The sequence below is a fragment of the Hoplias malabaricus genome, unplaced genomic scaffold (genome assembly GCF_029633855.1).
Source record: "Hoplias malabaricus isolate fHopMal1 unplaced genomic scaffold, fHopMal1.hap1 scaffold_166, whole genome shotgun sequence".
Lineage (NCBI taxonomy): Eukaryota > Metazoa > Chordata > Actinopteri > Characiformes > Erythrinidae > Hoplias > Hoplias malabaricus.
Genome location: NW_027100895.1, coordinates 11,171 through 22,500, shown reverse-complemented (window position 1 = coordinate 22,500; position 11,330 = coordinate 11,171).

Below are 11,330 nucleotides of genomic sequence, written 5' to 3'. Positions count from 1 at the left end.
ACTCTTACACTCACCCAGTCACTCTTACACTCACCCAGTCACTCTCACACTCACCCAGTCACTCTTACACTCACCCAGTCACTCTCACACTCACTCACCCAGTCACTCACACACTCACTTACGGAACACAGCAGTTGTGTTGTGTATTTACAGAGTAGAGGATGGAAGTGTGTGAGATAAGGTGCATAAGAAAGGGACTGAGTCAGTAGGACGTGATATGCCTTATGAGAGAGAGAGAGAGAGAGAGAGAGAGAGAGAGAGAGAGAGAGTGTGTGTGTGTGTGTGTGTGTAATCATTGTGATTATGAGTATGGACACCATCAGATCCTCACAGCAGATTTAGATTCAGATCCCAAAAAGTGACAAATGCTCACATGTACACACACACACACACACACAGTGCTCTAAACAGTAGTCAATTATTCATGTCCCTTGGATCACAGAGAAGAGGATGGAGGGAGGAGAGAAAACTGCAGATTCATCAGAGTAACTGAGAAGAGAAGAGAAGAGAAGAGAAGAGAAATGATAAGAGATGGGTGAGATGATAAGGGCAGAAGGGAAGAGAACTGTGACAGAGAAGAGATGAGAAGAGAAAAGATGAGAAGAGAAAATAGTGAAATTACTGCAATATGTTACACATTACTCCCCATTCATGTACTGTTATGTACATGAATGTGTGTGAGTGTGAGTGTGAGTATGTGTGAGTGTGTGTGTGTATGTGTGTGTGTGACTGTGTGTCTCTGTGTGTGTGTGTGTGTGTGCGTGCGTGTGTGTGTGTGTGTGTGTGTGTGTGTGTGTGTGTGTGTGTGTGTGTGTATGTGTATGTGTGTGTCTGACTCAGCTGTTGAGTCTCGGAGGGCAGATGAAGTGCTGATTAGAGCAGCTCTGCTCTCAACCCAGAATAAGACACCATTAATCACACACACACACACAAACACACACACACACAAACGAGAAAAAAAAAACTACACACACCAATTAAAACACACACTTGAGACTGGACACAGGACCCGTGTGTGTGTATGTGTGTGTGTGTGTGTGTGTGTGTGTGTAGGTGCTGATTCAGCACTGAGCTGCAGTACTGGGGATGTGGCTCTAGCTCATGCCACTGTCACAGTTACACCGCCCTGAGCACAACGTACTGAGCCCTGATCAATTACAGAGATACTGATTATTAAAAGCTTTCCGTACAGAAAGTGTGTGTGTGTGTGTGTGTGTGTGTGTGTGTGTGTGTGCTGGAGGGATTTAAGGCTGAAAAGGAAAAGTAAATGTTGCTGAAGTGTCCACTGTAACCTCCTGATGATGTAGGTCAGGAGCTGGAGGCCAGAGACAGAGAGAGAGTGGGCGGTTAAACCAGCAATGATCAGGACACCTGTGCAGATACTGAGGGAGGGAGGGAGGGATGTAATGATTAATAACAACATTACACCCAGATCAGTGAGGTAAAGCTCTGGGTCAAATCAGGTAAAAATATCTGTAGTCTTCTCTGTAGTTCCACATTAACAGCTCTGTACTCTTCTTAATAATCTCTGTAGTTCCACCTTAACAGCTCTGTACTCTTCTTAATACTATCTGTAGTTCCACCTTAACAGCTCTGTACTCTTCTTAATAATCTCTGTAGTTCCACCTTAACAGCTCTGTACTCTTCTTAATAATCTCTGTAGTTCGCCCTTAACAGCTCTGCACTCTTCTTAATAATCTCTGTAGTTCCACCTTAACAGCTCTGTTGTCTTCTTAATCATCTCTGTAGTTCCACCTTAACAGCTCTGTACTCTTCTTAATAATCTCTGTAGTTCCACTTTAACAGCGCTGTACTCTTATTAATAATCTGTGTAGTTCCACCTTAACAGCTCTGTTGTCTTCTTAATCATCTCTGTAGTTCCACATTAACAGCTCTGTACTCTTCTTAATAATCTCTGTAGTTCCACCTTAACAGCTCTGTACTCTTCTCAATAATCTCTGTAGTTCCACATTAACAGCTCTGTACTCTTCTTAATAATCTCTGTAGTTCCACCTTAACAGCTCTGTACTCTTCTTAATAATCTCTGCAGTTCCACATTAACAGCTCTGTACTCTTCTTAATAGTCTCTGTAGTTCCACCTTAACAGCTCTGCACTCTTCTTAATACTATCTGTAGTTCCACCTTAACAGCTCTGTACTCTTCTTAATAATCTCTGTAGTTCCACCTTAACAGCTCTGTACTCTTCTTAATAATCTCTGTAGTTCCACATTAACAGCTCTGTACTCTTCTTAATAATCTCTGTAGTTCCACCTTAACAGCTCTGTACTCTTCTTAATAATCTCTGTAGTTCCACATTAACAGCTCTGTACTCTTCTTAATAGTCTCTGTAGTTCCACCTTAACAGCTCTGTACTCTTCTTAATAGTCTCTGTAGTTCCACCTTAACAGCTCTGCACTCTTCTTAATAATCTCTGTAGTTCCACATTAACAGCTCTGTACTCTTCTTAATAATCTCTGTAGTTCCACATTAACAGCTCTGTACTCTTCTTAATAGTCTCTGTAGTTCCACCTTAACAGCTCTGCACTCTTCTTAATAATCTCTGTAGTTCCACATTAACAGCTCTGTACTCTTCTTAATAATCTCTGTAGTTCCACCTTAACAGCTCTGTACTCTTCTTAATAATCTCTAGTTCCACATTAACAGCTCTGTACTCTTCTTAATAATCTCTGTAGTTCCACCTTAACAGCTCTGTTGTCTTCTTAATAATCTCTGTAGTTCCACCTTAACAGCTCTGTACTCTTCTTAATAATCTCTGTAGTTCCACCTTAATAGCTCTGTACTCTTCTTAATAATCTCTGTAGTTCCACCTTAACAGCTCTGTACTCTTCTTAATAATCTCTGTAGTTCCACCTTAACAGCTCTGTACTCTTCTTAATAATCTCTGTAGTTCCACATTAACAGCTCTGTACTCTTCTTAATAATCTCTGTAGTTCCACTTTAACAGCTCTGTACTCTTCTTAATAGTCTCTGTAGTTCCACCTTAACAGCTCTGCACTCTTCTTAATAATCTCTGTAGTTCCACCTTAACAGCTCTGTACTCTTCTTAATAATCTCTGTAGTTCCACCTTAACAGCTCTGCACTCTTCTTAATAATCTCTGTAGTTCCACCTTAACAGCTCTGTACTCTTCTTAATAATCTCTGTAGTTCCACATTAACAGCTCTGTACTCTTCTTAATAGTCTCTGTAGTTCCACCTTAACAGCTCTGCACTCTTCTTAATAATCTCTGTAGTTCCACATTAACAGCTCTGTACTCTTCTTAATAATCTCTGTAGTTCCACGTTAACAGCTCTGCACTCTTCTTAATAATCTCTGTAGTTCCACCTTAACAGCTCTGCACTCTTCTTAATAATCTCTGTAGTTCCACCTTAACAGCTCTGTACTCTTCTTAATAATCTCTGTAGTTCCACATTAACAGCTCTGTACTCTTCTTAATAATCTCTGTAGTTCCACCTTAACAGCTCTGCACTCTTCTTAATAATCTCTGTAGTTCCACCTTAACAGCTCTGCACTCTTCTTAATAATCTCTGTAGTTCCACCTTAACAGCTCTGTACTCTTCTTAATAATCTCTGTAGTTCCACATTAACAGCTCTGTACTCTTCTTAATAGTCTCTGTAGTTCCACCTTAACAGCTCTGTACTCTTCTTAATAATCTCTGTAGTTCCACGTTAACAGCTCTGCACTCTTCTTAATAATCTCTGTAGTTCCACCTTAACAGCTCTGCACTCTTCTTAATAATCTCTGTAGTTCCACCTTAACAGCTCTGTACTCTTCTTAATAATCTCTGTAGTTCCACATTAACAGCTCTGTACTCTTCTTAATAATCTCTGTAGTTCCACATTAACAGCTCTGTACTCTTCTTAATAGTCTCTGTAGTTCCACCTTAACAGCTCTGTACTCTTCTTAATAGTCTCTGTAGTTCCACCTTAACAGCTCTGCACTCTTCTTAATAATCTCTGTAGTTCCACATTAACAGCTCTGTACTCTTCTTAATAATCTCTGTAGTTCCACATTAACAGCTCTGTACTCTTCTTAATAGTCTCTGTAGTTCCACCTTAACAGCTCTGCACTCTTCTTAATAATCTCTGTAGTTCCACATTAACAGCTCTGTACTCTTCTTAATAATCTCTGTAGTTCCACCTTAACAGCTCTGTACTCTTCTTAATAATCTCTAGTTCCACATTAACAGCTCTGTACTCTTCTTAATAATCTCTGTAGTTTCACCTTAACAGCTCTGTACTCTTCTTAATAATCTCTGTAGTTCCACCTTAACAGCTCTGTTGTCTTCTTAATAATCTCTGTAGTTCCACCTTAACAGCTCTGTACTCTTCTTAATAATCTCTGTAGTTCCACCTTAATAGCTCTGTACTCTTCTTAATAATCTCTGTAGTTCCACCTTAACAGCTCTGTACTCTTCTTAATAATCTCTGTAGTTCCACCTTAAAAGCTCTGTACTCTTCTTAATAATCTCTGCAGTTCCACCTTAACAACTCTGCACTCTTCTTAATAATCTCTGTAGTTCCACCTTAACAGCGCTGTACTCTTCTTAATAATCTCTGTAGTTCCACCTTAACAGCTCTTTAGTTCCACCTTATCATCTCTGTACCATGCTTAACATCTCTCAGGTCTTTTTAATATCTCTATAGTTCCACCTTAACAGTTCTGTACTCTAATTAATACATCTGTAAATCCACCTTAAGGTTGGAAGCAACATCCTTGTAGTTACCCACCCTGGCCACATTATTGGAAACCATCTCTGTGTCTGAAATGGCTCCCTATTCACTGCTCCCTGTGTTATTCACTACATAGTGCACTATTATAGAGAGCTGAAGTCAGGAGGCTAGTGAATGATTTTGGACACTACCTCATGTGGGTTTTTAACCAAACAACACAGTGGATTATGGGTAATCTGATATCTGCTAGTGTACATGGGTTGTGCACTACTATTTGCAGTGCATTGTGGGATTGTTTGAGTGCACTGAAAACTGTCCACTATGTGTTCGAACACTACTACAAAATGGCGGAACCCCAAAATAGTGCACTATGTAGTGCATAGGGCACAGTTTCGGACACAGAACATGACTTTGTCCTCACACCAATAGGCCTCTTTATTGGAAACACTTGTCTTCTTGTAGTACAGGTACTGCAGGTGCAGGAGAGGTGTTTCCATTATAGTGGCCTGTGCTTCTGGTTCTGTGTGTGTGCACTGATTGTGTTCAGGTGTGTGTGTGTGTGTGAGAGAGAGAGAGAGAGAGAGAGAGAGAGAGCAGATGCTTTTTCCTGTTGGTGATGAATTTCAGTGGTGTGTTGTTGTTTATTGCGGTGTGTGTTTATTGTCCTTCTGCGTCTCTCGTCTCCGAGGACGGGGACAATTCCAGGGGACGGGGCTCATTTTCAGCTCCATTAATACGAGGAGATCAAGCGTTTAATTAGAAACGAAAAACTCTGTCTCTCTCTCTCTCCCTCCACTCAACGTCACTGGTGACTTGTTGCAGGGTTCAGAACTAGAACCAGGTTTAATGGACCTTTCTGAATGGTTCTTATTAATGTAACACATCACTGTTTCACAATCAGTAACAACATATACACACCCCCCGACTCTCACTGGCCACTTTATCAGAAACACCCTGATAAGTTCCCAGTGAGTGTCAGTAGGGGGGGGGGGGGTGTTTCTGATAAAGTGGCCAGTGAGTGTCAGTAGAAGGGGGGGTGTTTCTGATAAAGTGGCCAGTGAGTGTCAGTAGAGGGGGGTGTTTCTGATAAAGTGGCCAGTGAGTGTCAGTAGAGGGGGGTGTTTCTGATAAAGTGGCCAGTGAGTATCAGTAGAGGGTGGGTGTTTCTGATAAAGTGGCCAGTGAGTGTCAGTAGAGGGGTGGTGTTTCTGATAAAGTGGCCAGTGAGTGTCAGTAGAGGGGGGGGTGTTTCTGATAAAGTGGCCAGTGAGTGTCAGTACAGGGGGGGTGTTTCTGATAAAGTGGCCAGTGAGTGTCAGTAGAGGGGGGGGGTGTTTCTGATAAAGTGGCCAGTGAGTGTCAGTACAGGGGGGGTGTTTCTGATAAAGTGGCCAGTGAGTGTCAGTAGAGGGGGGTGTTTCTGATAAAGTGGCCAGTGAGTGTCAGTCGAAGGGGGGGTGTTTCTGATAAAGTGGCCAGTGAGTGTCAGTACAGGGGGGGTGTTTCTGATAAAGTGGCCAGTGAGTGTCAGTAGAGGGGGGTGTTTCTGATAAAGTGGCCATTGAGTGTCAGTAGAACGGGGGGGGGGTGTTTCTGATAAAGTGGCCAGTGAGAGTCAGTAGAGGGGGGGGGGTGTTTCTGATAAAGTGGCCAGTGAGTGTCAGTAGAGGGTGAGTGTTTCTGATAAAGTGGCCAGTGAGTGTCAGTAGAGGGGGGGGTGTTTCTGATAAAGTGGCCAGTGAGTGTCAGTAGAGGGTGGGGTGTTTCTGATAAAGTGGCCAGTGAGTGTCAGTAGAGGGTGGGGTGTTTCTGATAAAGTGGCCATTGAGGGTCAGTAGAGGGGGGGTGTTTCTGATAAAGTGGCCATTGAGGGTCAGTAGAGGGGGGGTGTTTCTGATAAAGTGGCCATTGAGGGTCAGTAGAGGGGGGGTGTTTCTGATAAAGTGGCCAGTGAGTGTCAGTAGAGGGGGGGTGTTTCTGATAAAGTGGCCATTGAGGGTCAGTAGAGGGGGGGTGTTTCTGATAAAGTGAACCAGTTTAAGGTGGACTGGGCCGGTTCCGTGTCTCTGCTCGGTGCGGGTCATTACTCTTGGTGAACAGAACCACAGCTCCTCATTAATTTAGCGTAATTAGCTAAACATATTTAACGGCTCGGACCGGGAGAAGACGGATGGAGCTGTGGTTGGGTAATTGCTCCCGGATCCTGGAGCCTGCTGTTACTGCAGAACTCTGCCAAGTCTCCACACAGATCTCTGAAGCACTTAATCACATGGACACAGGCAAGAACCAGCATCTAGAACATCTGGAATGTCTAGAACAGTGGGTCTGTGAACACTGCAACAATATCTAATTGAGACTGGGACAGTAACTCTAATGTTCCTCATTCAGAGAACCTTCTCACTTTGACTCAGTCCTGTCTCCATCTCAGGGTCAGATGGACTCAGTCACCGTCTCAGGGTAAGGTGGACTCGGCCTTGTCTCCGACTCAGGGTCAGATGGACTCAGTCTCCGTCTCAGCGTAAGGTGGACTCAGCCTTGTCTCAGTCTCAGTCTCAGGGTAAGGTGGACTCTGCCTTGTCTCCATCTCAGGGTCAGGTAGACTCGGCCTTGTCTCCGTTTCAAGGTAAGGTGGACTCGGCCTTGTCTCCATCTCAGGGTCAGGTAGACTCAGCTTGTCTCCGTCTCAGGGTCAGGTAGACTCGGCCTTGTCTCCGTCTCAGAGTCAGATGGACTCAGTCTCAGTCTCAGAGTAAGGTGGACTCGGCCTTGTCTCCGTCTCAGAGTCAGATGGACTCAGTCTCAGTCTCAGTCTCAGAGTAAGGTGGACTCTGCCTTGTCTCCATCTGAGGGTCAGGTGGACTTGGCCTTGTCTCCGTCTCAGGGTCAGGTAGACTCAGTCTCAGTCTCAGGGTAAGATGGACTCTGCCTTGTCTCTGTCTCAGAGTCAGATGGACTCAGTCTCCGTCCCTGTCTCAGTCTTGCTCTCTCTGTAAATGTTCTCAGGACCCGTGCCTCTGTTGGACCTGAGTGACTGACTGAGTGAGTGAGTGACTGAGTGAGTGAGTGACTGAGTGAGTGTGTGACTGACTGAGTGAGTGAGTGACTGAGTGAGTGTGTGAGTGATTGAGTGTGTGAGTGACTGAGTGAGTGAGTGAGTGACTGAGTGAGTGAGTGTGTGACTGACTGAGTGAGTGAGTGACTGAGTGAGTGTGTGAGTGATTGAGTGTGTGAGTGACTGAGTGAGTGAGTGAGAACCGTGTTCAGTGTGTGAGAGGAACACCTCTCTGACTCTTCATGGTGTTCTCATCTTCTTGCCGCTGGATAAATGCAGGGTTAGCGCTACATCATGCTGCTGTGGTCCTGGCGCTAATTTGAGTCAGGGACGTGTTCCTCATCCTAAGAACCCTGAGAACCAGGTGGAACCGCGTTCCTTTGCTCTTCAGTCAACTCCGGCACCTCCGTTTCATCCTCAGCATTAGCATTAGCATTAGCATAGCTGCAGCACCCTTTCATCCCTCCAGAGAAATATAAAACTTCACCACATAGCGCTACCTTTAGATACACACACACACACACACACGCTAACACTAATTTACACACAGACACACAGGTTTGAGAGTTTGTGTGTGTGTGTTAAAGGTGGTCTCTGAGCAGTTTAAAGGTTTAAAGGGGGCTGTTGGTGTTTGGTATTCTCTCCGGGGGCCGTGAGGATATTAATGACCCCAGTTTAAATGCATGAGAGCTCACAGCCATCGCTCTGCTCCGGACGTCCATCACTAACCGCCTCCGTTACCACGGAGATCTCCATCAGTAAAAACACATTATCCTCGTCCTGGAATAAGAGCATAACTCACCTCCGACGCCGGGACTTTTACAAAGTACCAGCCTCCACAGTCCGGCCACAACATTACAGACACCTCGCTTCTACTCTCATTGTCCGCCCAGTGTCTGTCGGTTGATCGACACCTACAGACTGTAGACCATCTGTTGCTCTGCATACCCTTGCCAGCATCTTACTAGCCCTAGCAACAACCTGGGACACCTCAGTGGCCTTCATGCAACACCCTAGCAACCACCTAGTGACACCCTAGCAACCCCCAGAGGTTCAGTCGTCTAGCAACACCCTAGCAACCATGAAGTGGCACCCTAGCAACCGCTTAAGGTACAACAGAGACAATCGTTTAACTCTCTAATGACCATTTAACTAAACCCTAGCAACCACCTAGCAACTGCCTGGCAACTGCAAAGGATACAACAGTGACAACTGAGCAACAACCTAGCAACTACTGTAGCCAGCATAGTGACTAGTTAGGACAATCCTAGCGACCAGCTTGGATACCATAATAACCATCTATTGACACCATAGCAACCATCTGGGATACCATAGTGACCATCTAGGAAGGTCAGAGCAACCACAAAAGATACAACAAAGACTGTCTAGGAAAAGACTAACAACAGCTTGGAAAACCATAGCAACCAATTGGGTTGACATAGTAACCATCTTAAAATACAAAAATTACAAACTAGCCACATCCCAAAAAAACAAACAAACAAAAAATAAAAAATATATATACCATAGCAACAGCTTAGCAACACCATTAAGTGACACTATAGCAACCACCTGGAAAACTACATGAGCTACTCAGACACGTTCTTCAGAAGATGTACTGTTGTAGTCATCACTGTTTTCATCATTAAACATAATTAACGGTGTGTGACGAACAGAATGTATCTCCAGTTTAAAGAGAGGCCTCACACAGGAGAGAAAGCCCCGGAAGGCGAGGTAGAAACCGGCGCGTGGTTCGCAGACGAGGCTGTGTTAGCGCCTGGGTTTGACGGATTACTCCTGACTCTGTTATTCTGTTTGTGTTGCGTCCAGGGACGGGTGACATTTTGTTTATATCCTGCGTCTCTGCGCACAGCTGTGAGCAGGTTATCGTCACGTCCCGACTCCTGCTCTCGGATACGTGTGTAATGTCAGGCGCCGCATTAGCGCTACACACTGGAAGATGTTAATCTGCATAATTCTATATTGTGTAAATAAATCAAGCCTTTTAAACTGAAAACACACACACACACACACACACACACACACACACCCTCCCTCTCTCTGACACACACACACACACACACACACACCCTCCCTCTCTCTGACACACACACACACACATACACACACACACACACACATTGCTTAAGAGCGGTGTTATAATTACAAAGTGGTATAGTCAGGCCCCAGAGCTGTTAGCTTAAAAAATACAGCATGAATATTCATAGACCCTCAGCTCTCTCATCGTTTGCATATTTCTCGCATGTTTCTCAGCATCAAAGAAGCGCAACGTGGAGATTAGCATCGTCTCGAGCAGATAAGAGTGTGAAATCTGGTGATTACTATCGCGTGTCGTGGCTCTCAGGAACGGTGTCGCGGAGAACGGAAGAAAAGGTAAACCCAGGACTGTGTTTACACTCTGTAATCCGTACACTGGTGTATTGTGGGGGAATGCTTTGTAAAATACAAAAGCAGGGTTCCTCACAGCTTCACCGTCTCCGTATAAACTCCAGAGGAGGCCAAGTTAGCGTAGTGTTAACGTTTTCACGCTCTCGTTCATTCACCTTCTGCTCGCGGCGGCGGTGAGGAGCGCTGGGCTCTGTGTGAGTTACTGCAGTCAGGTTTTTAACTCCTCCTCCAGGGGGAGCTAGGGGCCTCTGTGGGAGAGGGGTAACGGGGGAGAGCAAGAGACCAGAGCTGACGTAAACAAACAATGTGTGTGTGGCATTTGTTTCTTAGAGTCTGTGTGTGTTTATTTTAGGATGTGTGTATGTGTGTGTGTGTGTGTATGTGTGGGTGTGTGTGTGGGTGTGTGTGTGTGAGAGAGAGAGAGAGAGAGAGAGAGAGAGAGAGTGTTTGTTAGCATATGTGTGTGTTTATTGGGGTGTCTGTGTTGATTTGTGTGTGTTTGTTTGTGTGTGTGTGTGTGTGTGGTGTGTGTGTGTGTGTGTGTGTCTGTTTGTTTGTTCGTGTGTATTTGTTAGAGTGTGTGTGTGTGTGTGTGTGAGAGAGAGAGAGAGAGAGAGTGCGTGTGTGTTTGTTAGCATCTGTGTGTGTTTATTGGGGTGTCTGTGTTGATTTGTGTGTGTGTGTGTGTCTGTGTGTGTGTGTGTGTGTGTGTGTGTAAGATAATGACGTTAATGTCTGAGTTTTGATTCAGTGTTTAAGGCCCACCTGGGCAGATATGTGTGGGTATGCATTCTGAAGTGTGTGTGTGTGTGTGTGTGTGTGTGTGTGAGCTATATAAATGTCTTATACGCTGTCTCAGTGCTTGGTTGGTGATTTATGTGTGTGCTCTGCTGCTGCCCTTTCCATAGAAAAGTAGCCTTAAAATAGCAAAGCACATTCAAGTGTGTGAGTGTGTGAGTGTGTGTGTGTGTGTGTGGACAGGCCATAGGGAATGCTGGGAGAATTCCCAGTGGAGCATGCTGTCAGTCCACAGACACAGAGAGAGGGAGAGAGAGGAAAGAGCGTGAGCCCATATTCTCCCTAGAAACACACTGAATAGTAAAATGGGTTTGTGGAGCAGCTGCACATGAGTCAGAGGGGTGTAACACTGTAGCAGTGGAAATGTTCAGGAGAGACTC